This window comes from Myotis brandtii, unplaced genomic scaffold (assembly GCF_000412655.1).
Source record: "Myotis brandtii unplaced genomic scaffold, ASM41265v1 scaffold344, whole genome shotgun sequence".
NCBI classification, from domain to species: Eukaryota; Metazoa; Chordata; class Mammalia; order Chiroptera; family Vespertilionidae; genus Myotis; species Myotis brandtii.
Window position 1 is genome coordinate 2,763,992 of NW_005363247.1, and position 6,302 is coordinate 2,770,293.

General features: G+C 35.8%; 1 long non-coding RNA gene across 1 annotated transcript in view; it reads right to left on the reverse strand.

Annotated features, from left to right (window-relative positions):
• Positions 1-3,387: 3,387 nt before the first annotated feature.
• LOC106726990 overlaps positions 3,388-6,302 on the reverse strand; it is an 11,728-nt gene continuing 8,813 nt past the window's right edge. Inside the window, exon 4 of the long non-coding RNA XR_001363145.1 lies at positions 3,388-3,428. This is a non-coding gene — a long non-coding RNA (uncharacterized LOC106726990). The remainder of the gene's footprint in view (positions 3,429-6,302) is intronic.

A 6,302-nucleotide genomic window follows, 5' to 3' on the forward strand; every position in this document is an offset into this window, starting at 1 on the left:
TTTGATAAAAATTGAGGTTTGAAAACCCCTGCTATAGTTAGCAGCCCCTTCCTGTGTGTGGCTGCTAATATCCAGGAGCTAAAGATGGCCACAGTATGCACAGGAAGATCCACAGTATGCACAGCAACAGAAAATCTTAATGGGTTCCTACTCATAAGATTGGAGTGTTGAAGAAGATTGGAGTTATGCAGGAAAAGGGACTATGGTTCTGGACAAATTACTAACCTAGGATTCCACCACAGAAGAAAGTGTCAGCATTCATGGACTAGAGCTAGAAAACAGAGCAAGACAAAGTCACAAGAATGAGAAAAACATTTTAAATGATAACTAGATCTTAAGGTCGGAGATAAACTGGCAGCAAACGTGCCTTATGCTGAATTCCAGAATGTTGGGCCAGGTCTGTGTCTAGGAGTCAGTTGGACTCTGATGATGAAAGAAGACAGTTTCTGAGGCTGATAAATCAAACAGGACCATATATCCTGGGAGTAGATAATATGATGTGGTGTGTTAGCTTATGTTATAACTTAGTATTCTAATAAAGTCATTAAAACCCTTTTCCTTTTGCCCTATTATCATTCTCAGTGCTTGTATCATTCTCAATATTTCAACAGTCATCTCCTTTATAGTTAGGTAGAATCTGTTCATATTCATAACCAGACCTAAATCTCAAATTGAGGTATCCTCTAACAAAATTAGAGAGCTACTTCTTTGCTACTTCAGATCAACACAAATTTGGGATTGTAATTTGAAATCACTGATCAATGCTGGCCTTTCAAGTGCAAAACAATAAAAATCCTTTAATCAAAGTACTTTTCTGACTTACTCTGCATTTAGAAGAAAATTAATTTAACTACTCCTAAATGACTATCAGTTTGTGCAAGTCATAAGATCAGCTGAAGGAGCTATGAGCAATATCAAGCAAAAACCCCCAGTGTCCTCTTATATTGATGAGTCCAACCCTGGTGTTCATGTTCTTGTCATACTAGCCGGTTGACATTCAACCACTTCCAATACTCGTGGCAGTTCTAATCAAAATGTGCACAACACTCTCTTCAGCTAGCTTTTTTGTAAGAAAACAAAGGGCAATACATTGTACAGGCTCTGGATTCAGAAAGATGTGATTTAATATTACTTTGCATTGATTAACTTGTGTGAACTTGGGCAACTTATTTATCTCCAAGATGCTTATCTGTAAAATGGAGGTGTTAATATTATCTAGCTTTCTAGTTCATTGAACTTCTCTGGAAATTGAGTTAATGGTAGTAAAACATTTAGAAGAGCAATGGTGAGTTGTTATTCTTGTTGCTACTGTTGTGCAGGTCACCTCAGCCCACAGGTACTGTGAAGTCAAGGCCATAAAAATTGCCTTTGTCTTACTTGGATATGTCTCCCTTAATAATGCAAAGTGCCTCACATGTACCCTCTTGGAATTCCCAAGAGAATGTTGCCTGTATTCATTATCAAGTTAAGTCTACTATAGTGTGGCATCAATTATGTTCTTCCCCTCCTGTATGGTGCCCTGAGTTATAACCAAAGTCCATGGCTAAGGGGACTGTTGGTAAGAATGCTCCTGTCTGAACCTACGATGTTGCCATCTGATGTTTCCAAAGCCCCAGTGCACTAAAGTCCCAATGCTGTCACAGTCCATCACCTGGAACAGGGTGACTGAGTACCAGCCATTCACAGTTTCTGTGAGAATAATTTTTTTCAGCTAGTTTGTGGAGCCTTACCCTCCATATAGTTCAACTCTGGGTCCATCCACTAAGCCAAGGTAACTATTTCTGAAAGAAACTGTAGTCTATCCTTCATTCCCACTCCCCCCTTCCAAGCTCCTTTCACCAAATCAACCTGGCAATAAACCTTTCTAACAGTGATTAATAGAAGACAGTATAGTTCAGTGGTTATAAGCAAGAGATCTGAGTTCGATTACTTGGATTTAATGGGGAAACAATAGTAGCTCTGTGCCTCAGTCTTTTTTTTTTTGCTTTATTTTTCAGCAATAAAATTGATATAATAATAGAACCTAATTCACACAGAAATTTTGAGAGCCTAAGTGAGAAGTTTGGAAACACTTAGCATGGGCCCAGCACATAGAATTGGCTCACTAAATGGTGGTAATGGACATTACCTTTCACTCTGTTTCTGGTAGCCACATGTTATGTGCATTGCATGTTGTGTGCGCCCAAAGTTAACATGTTGAAATCTAACCCCCAATGTGATGATAGTTAGAGGTAGGCTCTTTAGGAGATAATTAGATCACCAGGGTGTAGCCCTCATGAATGGAATTAGTTCCCAGAGAGCTAGCTAGCTCACCCACTTTCCACTACATATGGACACAAGTTGGCAAACCTGGAAGAAGGCTATTGCTAGAAACCAACCATGCTGACACTCCAATCTCAAACTTCCCAGGCTCCATAACTGTGAGAAATAAATGTGTGTTTTTAAGCCACCCAGTTTGTCATAATTTGTTATAGAAGCCCAAATTGGCTGAGACACTACTACTTAAGTTTAAAACAAAACTAAGACTTCTTCCACAACCTAACAGAATCACAAATGTGTCTGTCCCTACAGTTTTGGTTTTCCTTGTAATGGTTACTATAGTCTCAATAGCTATTGGGATAAAAATTGCTAAATTATGAGAAAATGATATGGAACTTTGTTTTACAAAACCAACAATCAATTATATCCTATGTGAGATTAAAGGATTGGGTTTACAAAGATACATTCTTCATTTTATATAAACTTGGCACCCAAGCAAATTAGTTGAAGACTATGACACATTGATTTAATTATAGTTTTCTAATCATTGTTCCCCAGAATTACTCCCTTATTGAAAAAGTGAACCATGAAATGTCTTCACATAAATATATATTAAAGCAGTTCAACCCATAGTAATAACATGTGTATATCACCTAATAATATAAAATGTTATTTAACTTTTGTAATTTAATCCTCATGACAACAATATAAGGAAACTATACTAGATATTGTTTCTATGTTATTGATAAGAAAACTCAAGCTCAGAGAGGGTAAGTATAAATTGTGCAAGTCACACAGCAGATAATGGTGAAACCAGAACTTCAATCTAAGCCTTTCTAAATCCTATACCAATGCATGCTTACTCTGATAGTACTGGTTAAAATTAAGTGTGTGCTTTGATTAATTTTGCTGTATATACATTTTGGTTTGCCAGTTCATACCTTTCAATACTTCCCAATTCACTTACTGAATATGTGTCACAATATATGGTGCCAAGTATCACTGACATTCCTTGTCCTCCTCTGACCTCTTTTGAGTTTCCCTTCGGGGAGAGATTATGGGCACAGAAAATCAAGAAAGCAATTTGGGAAAGAGTCAGAAAGCATGAGTCACCATCACTGGGCTCACCTAAGGCTGGCTTCACTGGGTTTTTTGAGGCCCTGAAGGATCTGTGAGAAAACATAACATTAAGGATGAGAACAAAGGCAGACCTTCACAGATTGTGCTCTCTTCCTTCTCCTAAACTTTACTAGACAGGTAAGGATCTCTATACTTATTTTCACCTTAGAAATATCTGAGGAGCTTTACGAAAATTCCAAAGCCTGAGACCTGCATAGGCCACTTAAGTTGGAATCCCTGGAAAAGGGCCCAGGATATGGGTACTAGTTTATATGGGTACTAGGTGCTTCCATTGTGCAGGCAAGGTTTGAGAACCAGTGCAGTGGGCTAATTGCCACATCTCAAGGTCAAGGGTAAGAGAAAGAATTGTGCAATACTAGGTCCAATAGAAAAACTGGAATCTGGGTCAAGAGACAGCCAGATTCAGACTCCTCGTATCATCTCTGGCAGCAAGTGCTAGAATAGAATAATACAGGGAACATGCCTTACTTCTCCCAGGTTCAACTGTCCATTCATTTATGTTCCCCAAGTTGTTTCTAGACAGTAAAGATTACTCTATTCCCAATTTTTATTGTGACTTCTGTGATTATGGTGTTAATGTTGTTAAGGCTTTGTTGGTTTGTTAGGGTGATTGGTTCATCACCCCCAAAAAAAAAAAGCAGTGGATCATTCAAATTTCATCCTTCAGAAAATAATCTGGAAATGTAAAGCCTATCAATTTTATCCCTATTTTATCTACTCTCTAAAATTTATTGGACCTGATTATTTTGTGAGTTAAAATAAAATATCAGTTTCAATTATACATCTTAAATATTACCGAAATAAATGTAACCAAAAAGTAAACTCATATAAGAGAAAATAAATTCATATATGAGAAAAATCCTCTTTGCCTTTGCTTTATAGGACTAAAAATATTTTTTCAAAGTCAAATAATTATTTATATGTTTGCAGTATATTTCATATGAAGATGTAGTCGTTTTGCCACTATTCTGAACTTGTCCCATCTGCCCTGATAAAAATACAAGCTATAGATTCAAGAATATCCATAGGAATGCTTTAACTCTATCAACAGACACAAAAAAATCATTCTTGAAATACATCTGATGGCATGATAGACTGGTAAGTCAAATCTCTCCAGAAGCAAAAATTAACTATGATTACTTGATGTAAGACATCACTCAAACCAATCAAATGTTATTTTGGGAAATCATAAATTTATATCCAGCGTCAGTTTGTCACTCATTACGTTCTTATAAGAATGATTAGGAAATTATCTTAATAAGTAAACGTTAGTCTTAATTTCTTCTTAGTTTGATGGCTTAAAAATATAAGTTTATATCAACCAACTGAGTCTTGCTAAAAGTCGCAGCCTGCTTGAAGAGTTAATTATTCTAGTATTAATAAATTTTATTCAGGGTTGATGAGGAAATTCTTGCATTGTTCCATTCTGTAACAAATCTAGCTACCACATGATAGCAAAGCTTTCAAAATATGGTTTGATAATTAAAATTAAGAAATATTTACTGGTTACCTACCAGGTCCCAGGGCACTGTGTGAGGTGCTAGAAATGTATGAAAATCTAATTATTTACAAGTGTCCCAATACACAAAAACTCCAGAGGAGCCTGAATTCTTGCCTAGGTGTTGTTTTAGTGACTGACATGAATCACTACCTCCAGCAGTCAACTTAACAGCAGGCAAAGCTACTTAACAGGGAGTTACTTATGCTACAGCTGTACTTTGCTTGTCGCATCTTTGAAAGATGCTTACTTTGAAGATCTCCATGGTATGGAAGAGAGGAAACAAGACATAACTTAAAAATTGACTTACAAATTGATGAAGAAAAAGGTTTTAGAGCCACAAGGAAATCATTTTGTCAGTAACTCAGATAGATCACAGAGGAAGTAAACATAGTGAAAAAAATACAAAAAAAAAAGATCCCATGAAATTGATGATAAAGGAATCAATTTCTTCTCCAATAAACATATTTTAAGTACTGCAGCAAGAATAGAAATGAAGAGTTTCCCTTTTCCCTCCTTTTCCAAAGGAAAAAGACCTACTCACAAAAGTCTCTCAAGAATCCTTAACGTGCCACAATGAATAGTTTTAGTAATGTCTGTCTTTCAGGGAAAAGCATGCTCTCCTTAGATTTGCTTCCAAATTACACCCAACATAAATGTCAGCACTCCCTCCCTTACTTATTGAAACTGAAGAAAAAAAAAGAATATCTGAGATATCATTGATCATTTCTCAATTCCAAGAACTGATCTCTAACCTCATCTTTCTTTCTTTTTTCAGTCTTATTGACGAATAAGAAATGCACATATTTAAGGTGTACAAAAATGTTGTTTTCATATACATATTTATTGTGAAGTGATTACATTTTGAAATGATTAATTAGGCTAATTAAATATCCATTGTCTCACATAGTTACCTTTTTTCTTCTTTTGTGTGTGTTGAGAACACTTAAGATCTACCCTTTTGGCAAGTTTCAACTATACAGTACATTATTGTTAACTATAGTCACTAAGCTGTATATTAGGTCTCCAGAACTTATTCATCTTATATCTAAAAATTAGTACCCTTTAACCAAATCTTCCCATTTCTCCCACCCTCCAGCCCCTAGAGGCCACAATTCTGCTCTGTTCCTATGTGTTTCATTTTTTTAGATTCCAAATATAAGTGAGATCTTGCAATATATGTCTTTCTGTGTCTGGCTTTTTTATTTAGACTAATGTTCTCCAGGTTCATCAATATTTTCACAAATAGCAGAATTTCCCTCTTTATTATATTCTAGTATGTGTGTGCGTGTTTGTGTGTGTGACTATGTGTGTGCATGTGTGTGTGTATCCTAAATATCCTCTGACAGATGATGAATAGATAAAGAAAATGTAGGAATATGTATATATATATATATATATATAT